Here is a 17,169-nt window from a genome sequence, read left to right as displayed (position 1 = left end):
TTCCCCATCCTCTCTTCCCTCTCCAGGCTTGTCCCTGAGGCCTCCTGGCCATGCCAAGCTAAAGATGGCTCTAACACTGCCTGCCTCATCCCTCTCAGACCTGCCCCTGTCACCAGTGTCAAGCAGGAGCTCTGTGCTGCTTGTCCCCCACAGGCTGCCCAGGGGCTGGAAGCCGTGGTGCCCAGCCCACTTAGGGGCTCTGAGACTGCTCCGTGAGGCAACCTGAAGCACAGCAGTGGTGGTCAGGAGATGCGCTTCAAAAGCACGGTCCTCTCTGAACTGGACTGCACGTGTAGGTAGGGCTGCCCAGGAAAATTATGCTTGACGTTTCTCAGTTTGGACCCCCCCTCTAGCAAACGGTCCTGAAGCCGTTGCTCTATCTGTCACTCCAGGCTTTTGTGGTTTTGCAGCATCAAGACAAACCGAGACAAAGACAGCCTGCTGCTGTAGGCTGAGCCCTTGTCTGTGCTTTCGTGGGCTGATGAAAGGACTTAGCAAGGTGCATTATTTATTATTATTATTATTCATGGTCCCAGCATCTCAATATCATTTAAAATGGGCACAGACATAAGGCACCGGGCTGAGACACAAAAAGATGTATTTTATTTCTTGTGCTACCTTTAGTCTGCTGCGTCGCTTTTTCCCTCTTTTCCCTCCCACCCTATGCCTACATAGCCAGCGAGCACTTCAGGGCAGGGACCTTCCCTTCTTTTGTAATTTTAGGCTTCTGACATTCCCTAGCAAGGCCGCACAGTGCAAAATCTCTGGGTGTAGCCCCTGCCTCACAAGTGCATTTGGGATTTGAGAAAAGGCACTTCTGATCGCTCTCTTATCCTTCAGCCGTTGTACCGGAGTCTCCTGCTTCTCGCCCTGCTGCCCTGCCATCGAGACCTGCCTCTGGCAGGAAGGACCTGAAGGCTGGGGTTTGGGCATCGGCACCGGGACCACCGGTCTTCCTCCACCGCCCCCAGCGCACGCAGCCATTGCACCCAGCATCCCACTCACCGGCCGTGGGTGGTACCTGCCCCCCAGGTGTCTGTGGGTGCAGGAGGGTGGGTTCAGCCCCGCGTGGAGCATTTCACAGGGATGCTCAGGCTCAGCAGCATCCTGCTCCCCCTGGGAAGGAGGTGGGAGGCCTGGCCCCTGCCTGCTGCCAGCTCCTCCATCACTGCCTGGGTACACAAGTCGGGGTTGAGCAGTGACACCTGCCCCCCAACGCACTTTTATAGTACTTCACCAAATTCCATTGTACCACTTAGCTAAATAACAAATTTACCAATTGCACATGAACAAAGTCCCTGTTAATGAGGCAATTAGGCTACCGATTATCAGTCACATACCAATTACCCATTTCAGTAGTAATTATGTTATTAGGTTACCAGCCACCACATTCTATATGCAAGTTAAAAATCATCATAAACCCTTTATTTTAAAATGCCAAATAAAAACATAATGAAATACAGAACATAATGAAATACACATAAACAGTAGGCATGATGTCAGGCAAACAGTGGATGTTTTTACTGCTGTATTATATTACATGTAGCAGCTAAAATTAAGTTGCTAATTTTGAAATTTAACATCTTATTTTTATATAAATAAAATGTTTTGTAGGTTTGAATATTTTTTTCCAAAACCAATGTTTGAGAACATTATTCTACAGGGAATTTGGTTCTCTTCCAGTCTTACATGGAGTGAGAAAAATTAGGATTCTTTTTCTAACAGATACTATATCCAATTTAAATAATCTATTTTCCCTCCTAGCTGCCTGATGAAGTCCTGAACACTAGCTGAAGTCCCATGCCAAAGTAGTATTTCTGGTGTCAAACGAGAATTTCCAAATGTGTGTAATTTTAGCTCTTGATCCGTGATGGAACCAATGAGAGAAGCACTTGCCAAAATCAAATGCGACCTCAGGATGGAAAAAGAAAAAGGTGGAAACTTCAGAAAACAAATTAAGCCAGTACCTAAAGTAAGAGCCCTAAACTTCTCGGAACAAAGCTAGTACAACTGCTGGAGGTTTCCCGCAAAGGCTGGCAACACACCTTGTGAAAACTGATGAAATTTGCTTTCCAGCATTAGGGACTCTCTGCCAAGGTTGAGCTTATCAGCCTTCCCCTTGGTGGCATCACAGTCACAGCTTCTGTCTAAGCACGGCCACTATTTCAGGTAGAAATACGTGGCTATCTATTGCCTGGACTCCGTAGGAACTGCGTATCTTCAGGAGCTGAAGCTTTCTATCAGATGTGGCTGAAACTGTATGTACGCACGTATGCTCCTCCCTGAGGTGGGGAAGGAAAAACGGAAGGGAAAAGCTTCAGGGCCAACGGGTTGGCATAGAGCTGATGGGTGTGCTGGGGTCTGGGAAGGGGACAGAGCCATCAGGTCCGTCACCTGAGCGGTCAAGGTCTGATTTTAGCTCTCGATACACGACGTGGAGCCCCCGCTGCACGGTGAGCACAGGGAGAGGAAGGGCTCACCTCACCCCCACCCCAGGCTGCCCACAAGAGCCCATTACCCGTGAGGGTGAGAGCAGGAATGGGCTCATCCCCGAGGGGACACCAAAGGGGATATCAGTGGACTTCTGTCATACATCAGCAGTGAATTAGTTTTCAGAAGCTCAGTTTGCAGGGGGGGCAAGGAGCACTTCCCATGGATGTGGAGTTCACCCTCCAGCCTGGCGCATCCCTTGCGTCGGCCCACCCGTAAAAGCAGCAGCCACTGCTGCAGGAGGTGAAATTTCACTGCACAGAACCTGGCGTGGGTGATGGATGTCTGAAACCTGTATCTAACACCCACGACGGAAAGAGAGATTTGACTCTGATTCCTGACACTGTTGCATGACTGGAAAAATGGCTAAACTGGGCTTGCAAAGGAGGAGGAGTTGTCACTACTGCTAGAAGTCAGGCTAAAGTCTCCTCTCAATGCTGGCACTGGGCAGAAATCGATCCTTCTCCAAAAGGGATGGTGATACTCGCCACCTTCTGGAAAACACCCACACTGGGTAGAAGGAACAAACCTGGAACTGCAAATGTTTTTACTACCTTCAAAACACCTCTTATTTTTCAGACCTGAATAGCTGTGCTGCAGCAATGGGAGCCTGGCTACTGAGTGTGGTCAGGAGCAGTGAGCATAAATAGCCGATCCTGGCTCAAACTGAGCAGTTATTAAACCAGACACGGTAATGAAGCCAAAGGCAATGGGGTCCAAAACCAACTCAACTGCCTAATTGGCCTCTGATGGAGACAGTGTCTGGGGAATATGCACCTGTCCAAAAAAGGAGATGTCTGTGTTGGAAAGCTGAATCTCTGGAACTCAAAGAAGAAGTATGGAAGGCCAAGAGAGTGGTGTGGATTTCATCTTGGCTTTCAACTGGAAGTATCAGCCTTGGAACATGTCTTATGAAATCAGGCTCTGGAAACTTCCTTTAAGGACATGGCCCACATGAAGTAAGTAATTTCCATGCAGTTAGTTTGGACCAAACAGTGGCAAAACCCCATAACCCCATAATAATAATGCTATATCATGGCAGAAAAGGATACATTAGCAAAAAAAAAAAATAAAAGAGGGAGAAAGAAATCACAATAGCAAAACATGAAGCTACAGATAGAGCAAAACCCTTTTTAAGTAAAGTTAGGAAATAATGTTTCCTAGGGTACAAAAGTGTTGAGAACTTTTTTCCTATCAGTAACAAGAAGTAAACACACAAAGCAACATAAAGGAGGCTGAGTGGAACCAGCACCGCCCACCCCACACACATACAATTCTATAGGATTCTATAGGATTCCATAGGATTTTTGCTTCTATCACAAAATGCCTTAAAGTTCTTGGAGTATCTGCACCACCAGTTTCCAATCGTTTTGATTTGCAAACTCCAGAGCTTTTTCCAATGAACACGTGGACCAAGTACAGCAAGCTGAAGCCCACTGCCAACGTTTGCCTCTCCACAGCTGCCTGTCCTGGACCCTTGTTTGCCAGGACTCTCCTTCTTGTGTCTGCCGAGGCTTGGTGGCCTGCAGAAGACACCCTAAATCTACCATGGCACCCCTCCGCTTACTGTCTACCACCCGAGGAAGCAGCAGGGGCTGAAGGCTTGGTGGGATTTCATGATGAGGGGGTTACCACTAAACACTGAAGGAATGTGTTGGGCATTATTGACACAATGGTGGCACAACCCTGAAGGCTACAGCTGTGGCTTGTCAGCCCTAATGCTGTCTGTGTGGGCCCTGGGAGGACCCTGGAGAGGCATCAGGATGTCTTGGCCCTCCTCATTCTCCTGGGCTTGGGTAAAGGGCTGACATGCAGGAAGAGAGCTGCTGAGAAATGCACGACCACTGTCAAAAACCCGCTGCAGACCAAGCCTGCCAAGCGAGCAAACAAGTTCAAGTCTGGCGTGTGCTGTGCTTCCAGCCCCTTTGAAAGAACCTTCCTTCCAGAAGGGCCGGAGATGGGTCAGCTCGCCTCCAGGGTGGACACAGAGGCTGTTGTGCTCTTTCTGCTTGCAGAGTACGCACCCAATGGCCTCCCTGGCAGCTCCAACCCCCCCAAATAAATGAATGAATGAAAAAATAATAGCAGCAGACAGGCACACCAACAGTGCCCCAGCTGGAAACGTACTGGCCCTGCTGGACACAGCAGCAGGCAAAGGAAGGCCTTCCATTCTCCTGAGAGGCAAGCCATAAAAACACATGATAGAAACAGCCATGAGAGAGCTAGGCCAGCAAGGACTTGATTTCTCCAAAGGCCCGGGGCTGAAATAACACGTTGCACTCCGGTACCTTCACAGCTGCACGTGGGAAGCTTGCACAAGAGCTGTCTGCATCTGTCCTGGCACAGCTCCTCATTGCTTGCTTTCATGAACGAAAAATATGCCTGTTTAGGCTCCGCATGCACAACAGACTGATAATAAAAAGAAACCACTTTCATACATTCCTCAGGACTGCATCCGTGCTTGGCACCTCAGACCCAGGGCTGTTTTTGCCGTCCTGCCTTAGCTGCTCCAGTAAGGCAGCGCTGTTGATAATAACGAAAGTGTCTTTGCTCTCCTTTCCTGGAAGCTCCACCTTGCTTCTCTGAGGATTAAGCTTCCCAGAATAGAGATAGTCAATGTAGTTTTCAGGCTTGCTGGAAACAATATTGCTGAGCATCATGACAAAGAGAAGAAAGCCGAAAAACCCAACGATGATGAGGATATAAAATGAAGCCATTATCTCCTCTTGCATCTCCAAGGCTGGATTGCTGAAATTATTGAACCGAAGCGTCTTCTTTTGTTCCACAAGCATGTGGAGTAAATTCGGCATGACCGAACTGTTGTTTGTGTGGTTGCCGAGAGCCATCTTATGCTTCCACTCTGGCTGCAGAAGCTAAGCGAGACAAAGCAAAAGAAAAGAACCAACTTAGCTGGTTAAGGCACATCTGTCCTCTCGCGTCTTCTAGCTCAGGTCCTTCACGCCGTTTCCTCTCCTCTGCTGTGTAGCTAACTGCACTTGGCTATCCTCTGGCTGCACGTCTTGCATGCAGAGAGCCACGGTGAGAGTCAGCGGCAAGTTAGCGCAAGAATCCAGAGGATCAAAAGCTGTTGCTCTCTGCATGAAAGATGTGCGCGTACACGCACGGGCACATACTACTCCCGTAGGCTGACTTTGTTTTGCTGGCAACGTAGCGTCAAAATCCGCCAATTCCAGGATGACTCGTTCTTAGGTACCAGTATAATTCTAACAATAACACGGCTAAGGGGAGAGAAGAACAATACTGGTGTTACAGCCCTGACTCCTGAGTGGAAGGGCCCTTTGCACCAAATCATGCCCAGTAAAACCTGCTGAATTGAAAAAGAGCTGTGGGGAGGAACCAAATTAATCCAAACTGATGTAAGTTCGTTATCTTGCTGAGAAGGAAACTTGGGAGAGAAATGATTTTCTGCCAAATTACGTTTCTTGAGGTTGTCTTCTTTTTCTCTATGAGCTTTTTTCAAAGTCATTTTTAGCACAAGAGAAACTTAAATCATTGCCTCTAAGCTAACTATGAAATCCTTTCATTCTGAAAAATCTCAAGATGAAAAATTTTAACTGCATCTCTCAATCCCACATCCAAAAAATAAGCTTTTTCTTTTGGCAGCAACAATTTTCCAATTTTGATACAAATCTACGTATAATTTTTGGTATTCTGACATCCCTTTCTTTGGGAAGTATGTGATAATCTTAGAAAAGCTGTGTGCAAATCTACCCATGAGGTCTTGCCCAGCCGAAAATAGAAGCCTAAAGTTTCATGCCAAAGGTGCAACTTTTGCTAATTTAAAGTCACTCCCTTTCCTTGTTGCAGTTTTCCTTTCTTTTCAGCCAGCGCCGATTAACCTGTGTAGCTCTCCTGTTGCAAAGGGTCTCTACAAACCCCATGCGTTGCCACAAGAGCTCTGGTGATTCACAATACCTGAGGATTTGACCGCTCCCTTAAATCTCATCCAAGAAACCATTTAAAGAGCTAGATATGAATAACAGAATAAAAAGCGCTGAAAATTTTCTGATGGACACTAGAGAAAGCTCCCTCAGAGCACCTCTGCCTGCCAGTCACCCCAGAGACATTTGGCAGGATTAAAATGAGGGTTACCCTTGGAAAAGATCGTGACCTGAACCCCAGGTCAGGGCAGCCGGCATCCTTGGCTTGCAGCCTCCTTCTCTTTCTCATCCTGCTTGCAGGCACTGGTGGCAGGAGATGTTTTATCTTCCCTCCTCATGCCTCACACTGGGATGTTCACTACTCCTGACTCAGGGAAGTCAGGCACTTCCTCTCTGGTCCAGCTAGCATGAGCCCATCACCGGACCACTGAAGTGCAGATTGGGTGCCTGAAATTGCCTGAACATCCTGGATGATTAAGGTTAGCTATTCCTGGTTAGGTTTCCTCCTTCTTGCCACTAATACCTTTTAATTAATGTGTTTACCCTGCTGGCTGGGTTGTGACTGGTCTGCCTGGAATCTATTAATAGCCAAACAACCACGACGGTTGGCTGCGTGAGTCGAGTGCTGAGCTTCTGTGGGACCCATTCGCAGAGGCGTGCAGGGATTTACAACCGCAGCACAGCAACTGGAGGTGTCCCGGGGGAGTATAATGAATTGCAGCAACAGTGGGTGTGTGGGACCACATGGTTCAGGTAGCGTATAGCTTTTAGCTAACCAGGATTTTTTGGTCTATACAGAAACACAGAAAGGCAAGATTCCTTCCAGATTCCAAGTCAGATACAAGTAAACTGCCCGTAGATTACAAAACTCCTCTCTGCCCCAGCCTAATCTGGCAACATCTACTTGGCTGCATTAGAAATCAGTGATCACAATACTCAGCAGAGGTGAAATCTGTCCTGGTGTTCCCCTCTCAGAGGACACAATGTGAAAGAAGTGATCCATACCTTGGCTGAAAACTAGGTCAAAGTTTTATTCTGAAAAAGATTTACTGAAAGTAAATTGACTTTCTGATAACAAGACTTTTTCTGTTGCTCCCCAAACCCACATTTCCCTTGTCTGCCTCTCCAGAGTTCTGCTATACTGGATGCCCTGGGTTTTGTGGCTAATGCCATGATGAGCTACAACACATCGTGGAGGTCCAAGGTTCAGAGATATACCATCTTGACAGATGGACTTCATAACTTTCTGCGGTCCCACTGCAGAAAAACCCAAACAACCCACTCTCTGCCCACCCCAGACTATCTTTTACCCGGTTGCCACAACTTCGCTCATTTGCTCTCACATAAAAAAGCGAGGCAAAGCTTTGAATGCTCTTATCCATATTTATTACTTCCAATGCCTATGGCTGCCTGCATTTTGTTGAGAAGCTTCTTCTGCACTCATTGTATTGATTTATGGGTCACCTCAAACTCTTCTCCAGACCCCAGGAGGCAGGAGAGCATCCCTCTCACATTTGGGGAGATGCTCTAGGTGATTACCTGCTCTAGGTGACCCTGCTTTGGCAGGGGGGTTGGACTAGATGATCTCCAGAGGTCCCTTCCAACCCCTACCATTCTGTGATTCTGTGTATGGTTGGGAACCGCAGCTCCATGCTGCCCTTTGGAGTCTGTTGACATGGGCTCCCCGACTGCTGTCACCACTGGAGTGGGGCTGCTCCTTTTGTAATGCATACAAATCATTGGGTTTTCACAAGTTAATAAAAAAATCACAGTGTTTTGGTGTGCAGTTCCTCAGACGTGGCTTTCTAAGGAATACAGTGCTTTCTCCTCTACAACAGTGAAACAAGCTAAATGTTGGACTGGTACTTAAAATATCTGCAAGTGTGGGTATCGCTGAGCCGTGTGCCACTTCACTACAGTAAAATCTGTCTTACAGAAAACATTTTTGTGGAGAATATGCATTTCTGCTTTTCTAACAGTTTTCCCTCCCATACGCAATACAACAGAAAAACAACATGACCGGTACCAATCCCCAGAAAACAATAACGAAAGGCTTGAGGCCAATGCCATAACAAGCCGAAAGGGCAGAGTATTGCCCGTTAGCTTTAACGGCTGCCTAATTCTCCTTAGGCCAGACACACAGCGCACCCTGGGGATTTTTAACAGCAGGCTGCAGGGGCCAAACGCAAGTGAGATGTCACTGAAAGGCAGAACCTGAGTATTCACCCCAAAATGCGAAAGAAGACGTCTAGGGTAGGATCTGCCTTTAGCGGCAACTCAGGGAAGGATTAGTGGCTGCTGTTGTGCCACACCAGGCCTCTAGGAGAGAGAAAACAGGCTTCAGTTGGCTTTGTACAAATAAGGCTGTGTGTCATTTGTCTGTGTATACATGCACACTCACCCCACACACACACCCACAACCACAGACAATGCTGGAAAGATACTGGGACGCCACATCAGCACTCCTCCAGGCTTCAAGCATCTGTGTCACTACTTTCCCCCCACCATCGTTAGATACACAGGTTAGAAATCAGCCTTTTTTAACACAGTGGGACTCATCCCCACTCTACCCACTCCCCTCTCCACCGCTCTTCCACAACCTCGAGACTGTTTTTCCATTTTGACCATTCGCTGCGTGTGTGCAAAGGTGTGTCCCACACACATCAACTAGAGAGATACGTCGCTATCATCTGCCTCAAAAGTAGGCATAAGTCCGTGCATACAAATGCACACACGGAGATATATGTGCATATACTTCTCTCTCTCCACACACAAACACATGCTGAAATGTAAAAGCACCCACAGAGCTATGTGTATAATGCCTTATCTAGCTAATTTAAAAAAAAAAAAAACAAAACATTACTAGTAGCTTGAGTGTTAAGCAGAGCTGATTTTCGGAGAGCAGCACTTTAGGAGAAAAAAAGATCCAGTAAATGTAACCAAAATAATGGGAAAACTGAAATGAAAATTTAAACCAGTGCCTACTTATCACTATGTAGAGGAAGTTGCAGACGCCCCAGACACCGTAACAACAGATGTGAAAGGTTGTACCTATTCAAGCAGCTTGCTTACGTGCAGACCTCTGGCTCTGTCCTGGGAGCAGCACCTCTTTGAGCTGTCAGGCTTGCTCCCAGCTGACCCGAGCATTTAACTATTTAAGGAGCACAGGAGAGGAGTGGCCTCTGCTTCTCGCCTCTAGCGAGTAATCACAGGCGCATTATGCAGGAGGGAGTGTCGGCAAAGCAATGTGGTAACAGGATACTACGGGCCTGTGAGGCTCCTGCTACATGGGGGTTCCAGGCAAGTGGCCATATATGTTCCCTTATCATGCAGGGGATGGGAATAACATGGGTGAGGACTCGGTTGCCTCGATACTGGGCAAATTAAAGCACAAAGGCAGCTCTGGGCGGTCAGATGCTTGAGCAGATTTGTGGGCCTGAGGTGATTTTTGGTTATTCATCGCGAACCTGTCATTTTTAAAGTCAGCGACTTTCAGAAATGGGAAAGAAAACAGCAATGTCCTAGTGCCCCCCCCCGAGATGTGTTTTGTTGATGCCACCTTGTCATGCCAGAGGAAAGAGGCTCCGCAGTTGTGCCTCCTCCTCCAGTGCACACCTACATCCCCGCTCATCCTGCTCTAACCTTCTGGTGAAAGGATGGGGAAAGAAAGTAGCCCGGAATAGGAAAGAGGATGCTGGATGAAGCAACCAACCTTGCTATCTCTCATCTCGTGTCCTCCTGCCCCAACCTCTTATATCCTGTTCTGCCAGCTGGGCATGGGTGTTTTATTCCCTTCATACACCCTCTGCATGGCAAAACAGCACGAGTTACACCCCTCCACAGCCAAGTCCCCTTTCAGGATCAACACATAACACCAGTTGTGGCTTGCAACATGTCTAATTTAACTCAGACTTGGCCATGGGAGCCACAGACGAGGGCTGGCGTGGGGTTACTCTGTACAACCAGAACAACCGAAGGCAGCTGAGGGAGGAGGAGAGCTCATGCTAAAGCCGGCTGGTTTTCCTTCCGTGGAAAGCAGGAGGGAGGAGGACTGTTAAAGGCGAGGGAAGCAGGGCCCCACAACAGCAGGGTATGTCTGCCTTTGGGAAGCGGCAGCAGCTATTGCTATTAAATTGCGGTCAGACAGATTCATAAATCTTGCTGCGGGAGCCGGTTCAAACTGCTCATTTTTTCACGTCTAATCTTTGCTGGATAACACACAGTGCTTTGAAAGTATCAGCAGCTCGTTAGGCGAGCTGCGCCTTTGGCTAACAAGTGCAGAAATAGGAAGAAAGTCAGAAGCAGGGAGCTACCAGTTGGAGGAAAGGAGACCTGAGGGCTCCTAGGCAGCAAAGCTGGTGGAGAAGGAGAGGTTTGGTAAAGGCACTCCCTCATGTGCCTTCCCCTGTTTGTGCATAACCCCCACTGCTGCCAGGCTGCCTTTACAGCTAACCCCCAGCTATCGGAGCAAAACGCGGTGCGAAAAGTAATACACTGGTCTAAAGGCACCATCCCTCCAAGAGTCAAAACCCAGCCTAGAGCACAGAACACCAGCAGGCCTTCTCTGTCCAGCCTTGCACCAGGCAGAGCCAGAGACCTGGGCTGGCTGTGAATGCTCTGGCAGGACACGGTGCGGTGCCAGGAGGAGATGCTGGTGAGGGCCAGGGAGCGGCGTAGCCAGGTCAGCACGGCCCTACAGCACGGCTAATTAGCCGGCTTCTCTGTAGGGCTTGTCAGATTAGACCTAGCATTATAATGAAATAGCAGTCTTATTTCCAGTTTTAGAGGAAGCGTGGTCAGGGCTAGGGAAAGGTGAGCCTCACACCTCGTCCTTTTGCCCCGTCAGGTGTAGCTCCTTTGCAGCTCCGGTCCCCACTCCTTTACCTAGCTAGAGGGTGGAGATGGAAAACCCACCTATTTTCATACCTCTTCCCTAGATTTGATGGTCCTTTTTCTTGGAAACAAAATGTAAAATGTAGAAGTTTAAACATTGATAGCAAACCCACTGGTGATGATGACCATCTGATCCCCTGCACAACACGGGATTGTGAGCAGGACAGGCTCAAGCGTACACCAAAGGTGGGATTTGTTTCGCGGCCTGGGATTCTGTGGGGAGCTTCCCAGCTGGATGGGGAGAGACAGGTAACCTCGAAGGGTGACGCGTCCACCTCTCAGCACAACATGCCCTCAAGAGGAGCCTGCTTTCTAATGACTGTGATTAGCGTCAACCTCTAAGCTGACGACAGCAAAAGTGCTGTGAGATGGACTCCCCACTCGGTCATATCGAGGCAAAGGAGGTAGGATGCCTACTTGTCCTTCCCAAGGCAGGACAGCAAAGATCTCCCGTCGCATGGAGGAAGCATCCAGATACCATTCCTGACAAGGAGAACACAGGAGCTGGGGTAGCATAAGATGTCCAGGTGAGGGGGAGGACGGAAATTGTGAGAGTGCATCACAGGACTGGAACCCATTGTGGTGTGGATGGAAAGAGGCATGCAGCCACAACCATGTCCCTTGACCAGGAACGAGCACTCTGCACCTGCCTAATGGTGACAGCCTCCTTCCTCCACCCACAGCCCTGGAAGTCTGTGCCAGTGCCAGGTGGCACCTTTCTTTTAAAAAGGGATGAAGGACGAGGGAAGGGGTTTTGAGCACAAACATAACAGCAGGGCCAGAAGTATTTCTGACAGTCTTTCAACGAAGGCATATGGACCTCAGAGTAAGCTGGGAGGTTTCCATCAGCTTTAGAGGAGATAGGTCAGGACACATCAGCTGAGGATACGATTCTCTTATTACTGAAGTTTCATTTTTTTAAAAAAGATAACATAAGGAAACAATGCGCATCGGCAAGGCTATTTTAGTCATATTTTTCCACAAATGTGAGATTTTAGAGTGTTCCCAACTCTACAGTGAGAATCAAAACCCTGGAGGCGGATTTAGGGTCTGGTGGAAATTGAACTAGTGGTCCCCTTGTTCCGGGGCCAATGACACCTGGAAGCATTTGCAGGACATGACCAAGAGAGGCAGACACGTCTTTAAAATCCTATGGGTGTGAACGAGCCAGGAATGGAAGATTCATCACGCTATTGAAGCGCCCGGACAAGCCCAGATGAGCTTCAGACTTGAAGCATTTCCCATGCACTTTCCTCTGCAGCGTGCTAGCTTGTTTTCTTTCCATGCTCTCACCCCCTTGGGATAGAAGGTGGATCATGTCTTCAAGCCATCTTTCCTGTTGAGCCAGGCTGACCTGCCTGCCTCAGAGGAAGTGGGATGAAGGAATGTCTGGATCTAAGATGAGCGACAAGCATTCCTCACATGGCCGAGTCCTGCAAACAGACCACACCGGTCATCAGGGACAGTGGGGTACTGAGGACCTCATCCCCATGTGGTTCCTTGCACGCTAGCCCTGTGACTTCCTCAAAAAAAATCTAGGTCAAGCCCTGACAGGCGTTTACACCAGGAATGAACCATCCCCGAGACAGGGATACTGAGGGGTGCTCCTTCCCCATCAACCCTCCTGGGGTAGGTGTTGGCTGGAGGGCCCCAAGGTGTCTAGAGGCAGGCCTGGCTTGCCCACCAGGCAGGGGCACAATGCCCAGGAGGCTGGCATGTTGCTGCAGGAGACCTGCTCTGTGGGGAGCTAGAGGAGCCAGCACTGGAGGAGAAATATGTTGAGCAGAGAGTCAGTCAAGAGCTGAGGAGGATCTGTTAGAGTACTGAGCTCTTTTATGTAGAAAACTGCTTCCTAGGACCTTGGTTGGGGGAGGCGATAATCTGCCGTGTCCTTCCTCTCGGTGGTGGCTGAGTCATCTTGGCTTTCTAGAAGAATCTGAGAAGGGGCACTCTCTCACGGTGGCTGGGGGTGAGGGCTGCAGGTAATGGCCCCAGCGCAAGGCAGTGCACATTGCCTCTCGCACAGGTCAGGCCATGTCACGAATCGCATTGCCCAAGTTTATGTGGCTGAGAACGAGCCAGAGCTTTCATTTTGCTGTTGCAATAACAAGCCTTGGGCTAGTCTTGGTTATCTGGTGACCTGTTTGTCTCTCTCCATGCTCAAGTGTAGGTGTGAGAAAAAGCTCGTCTGAATCCTGGAGTATTTCTGCAAAACACTTGCAGCCCTGATCGTACACTGGGGCTAAGCGGAAACAGCCTAGTGCTGGCACATCTGCCCACGGGTCTCTGCTCCGTGCCCATGCACCACACTGCAGCCATGTGGCTCGCTCCTTCTTAACTGTTTTTTCCTACAGGACATTCCCAGTACTCCTCCTCAGCAACAGGAGTGAACCCTGAATAGCTGCTTGCACATTGAATACAGCAGATGAAAGAAAAGAGCTTCTGCCTTCTGTGAGATATGCAGTGTGTATCCAATGGCAAAAATGACGTTATTAGACATTGTATTATGACTGATTTGGTGATAAAAGTCTCAGGCAGTTAAGTTTAGGCTCTTTGTTTCTTTTATTCCTTTTTTTTTAGCTTTTCCAACATTTACTGTCTGATCCTTCTAAATGTATTTCGCGTTCTCGGTACTCCAGTGTAACACATCTCCACAGCTTTTGCTGCTCTCCCACCATTCTCAGACTCTCCCCTTGCCAGGAATTTTCATTTTCTAATGCTGTCTGAGTGCTGCTGTGATTCCATATCACCGGGAGGCAGCTGTGGCCGCCAGTGCCACCGAGACCCGTCCTCTCGCAACAGAGCGTGCTTCAGACAAAGGCATTGCCAAGCACTGTGGACTCGTGCGTGCTTCATCCCTTAATGCATGTCACGTACGGGCTCTGCGCAGATGTAACTGCTTCAGGAGCTGGTTGTCTCAACGCCACATCCAGGTTTTGCTGCTTGTGACTCACCTGCTGACAATAAAATTCTGGATGTTGCCCTTTGATTGTACCTGGGAAGCAAAAATGTCCACATTTATTGTCGTCCGATGTTCACATTTTTGGCTCCTGTCCAAAACACATGGTAATACGATTTGAGTAGTATCACCTTCAGGACAGCAATAAAAGCAATTGCCACTCCCATCCTGTGCTTCACATCCTGTTTCCACCACAGGCTACGGATTAAGGAGCTCTGGCAGAGGACAACATCACCCTGGGACAGCCTGAGCCAGCCCGCCGGCAGTGGCTGCTGGCTGGTGGTGACACCAGAGGACAAGCGGTGCCCTCCCTGCAGGAGGGACACTGACATCTGGCACCATCTGTGATGAAAGCGGATACTATCCGTGAAGCTTGGCAAAGATCTTTCCTTCTCCTGTGTTTCACTGCTGACTACGTTCAGGGTGGGTGGAAGGGGAGGGCACAGGGAGGGCCTACAGTGTTGGAAAAGAAATTGTGTTTGCCGCTGTTGTGGTTTTGGCCAAATTGGCCAATGGCTGGTGACAGAGGCTCCCCCCCAACCTCTCATACACAGAGAGGAGGAGGAGAGATAAAGAGAGATTTATGAGTTTAGAAGAAACTAAACTGCTTTAATGAAATATTAATGATAAAATAAAAAGGAAAATAATGAAATAGATACAGTATATACAAAACCGTATCAAGCTCCCAGGATGACGTCACCGTCAGGCACTGGGGAAGTCCCAGGCTGGACTCAGCGATGGGTGGGAACCGGGTTCCAGAGTTGGAGTCAGGAACACACGGATCAGGATCAAAGGCAGATGAACAGACAGGGTCCTCCTCAGACGTCGGCCATTGAAGGAAGAGAGCTGACCCTTTGATCCCTCAGCGTTTATACCGAGCATGCGGCAGATGGGATGGAATACCCTGTTGGTCAGTTTTGGGTCACCTGTCCTGTCCGCTCCCCCCTGCAGGTGGGACCCCTCCACGCTTTTCTGCTTCCGATCCTCTAAGGGGGCAAATAACGAAATTAGCTGACCTTGGTTGTTACAGCAATAAGTACAAGCAAGAGCCTCTGTGCATACCATTCCTTGGGACAAACCGGCTTATCACTCTGAACCAACTGCTTTAGACGCAACATGCTGTTAATTTCAGAGAGTTACAAGAGGCCTAGCTAAGAAGTAAAATTACTGAACAGAAAGTTGGTTCTGTTTTACCTCAAACCAGGACAGCCGCCCCGTGACTGCAGTCTCTGGCAGAGGTGCAGCTGTGGCAGGGTGGTTACCCTTCAGGGCGTTATTTCTGAACCATCGCTGTGATGAGTTTCTCAGATACTGACCTTGAGTTGGACATTTATAAAACCATAGGCTAGGCAGCTGGGAATGGTCATCTGGGATCTGACCATAACATCCCAAAAATGGAAAGAGGAGGTGTCAGCAAAGGAGGAGTATTTGTGTAGGGCCATGATCTAGGGAGGCATCTGGGTATGGCTACACATGACGGCAGTGGGCCAGGCAGTTTGACAGGTTGCCCCATGTTGTCCCTGCCACTGTAATTGCCTGTTTCCTCTTCCCCCTCCCTTGAAGATTTCCAGATAAAATGTGTTAGCCTGAACCACCTGCACAGGAGTTTAATGTGTTTCCTCAGAACCATCCAGGAGCGTGCACCCACACAGCTGGCCACCAACTGGTACACACTGGCCTGGGTCCCTGCAGTAGGTGTGGGCTTGCGCTCCTCATTGGATGGAAACTGTGTCATGGAATAAAACCACAAACACATCTGATAAACACATCAGGTTGCAACATCCCTTTCCCCCTTTTCTAAAATTTCGCAGACTACTTAATTCTCTGCAAATCCCCAAAAGTGCCAACAGCCCCTGTGGATAAATAAAGAGGAGAACCTGGATGCAGGGCAATGCACCGCCTGTGTTGTTTCCCACTGAAGGAAGTTTGTGAGGGAAGAGGAAAGCTGCATGGACCTGGAGGAAGGAAGGAAGAGCTGGTACCACCAGTGCAGCTGTGATGCCCCTGGTATCCCAGGTCCTGGCACCTTAGTGGGAGAGCTAGGAAGCAGACCTGGGGTTTTGACATGGCTGCTGGCCCCATTGAGCTGCTACTGGATGTATTCATTGCCATTTAACTTGCCCAACAATTGCCTCTGCTGTTACTGCAGTAATGCCTTGGCATCCACGTGCTATGCCACAAAATGCTGAACGCACACCATGGCAAGGCAGTTTTGCTCGTTTTTTTACGCTGCTGGATAACAAGGTATTGGTTTACATCATATAACACCATTCTTCAAACAAGACCAGACCACTTCCTTCGCAGGAGACGTGCTGGGATGTTGTGATGTCCTATGCTATAGGGTGATGCTCTTTTCTTTGATCCTCGTGAGCCCCAATCAGAGAGTGAGATCCTGTTTCCACTGCTGTCAGTGACAGCAGCGCCGTCAGCAGAGACATTCTCATTACCTCTACTCCTGCCAAAGCCTAGCCAGTGGGGGTCTCCAGGGAGAAGAGCTGCCCCACATAGCCGAGGTGGACATAGTCATGTTTCCGTGGAGGGACATGGGAAATGAGAATAAAATAGGACAGAAATCTGAGCTGGGATAGTCTGCCGTTGAGATGAAAGGTCTTATCCATTGGTAGCTTCAACAGGCCTGGCAATTTCTGCGTGTCAGTGACTTCTACAAACAGAAATAAAGAGCAACATGCACACAAAGAAATCCAGAAGACACTGTTTAATGTGCACATGTTGGATTAAATAATTTGTTGTTAGCAAAGAAGGCCCTGTCTCTATTGCCTGGATCCTGCAGTGAGCTAGCCAACACTGCTGGAAATTTGGATTAGCATGAACCAGTATGTTTCTCATCTACTTACTTTTATTCGAAATTGCATTTTATTCTGTTACAATCCCTTTCTCAAGGTCAGGATTTGGATGGAAATACCA

The sequence above is a fragment of the Rissa tridactyla genome, chromosome 1 (assembly GCF_028500815.1).
Source record: "Rissa tridactyla isolate bRisTri1 chromosome 1, bRisTri1.patW.cur.20221130, whole genome shotgun sequence".
NCBI lineage: Eukaryota > Metazoa > Chordata > Aves > Charadriiformes > Laridae > Rissa > Rissa tridactyla.
This window is presented reverse-complemented; position numbering follows the sequence as displayed.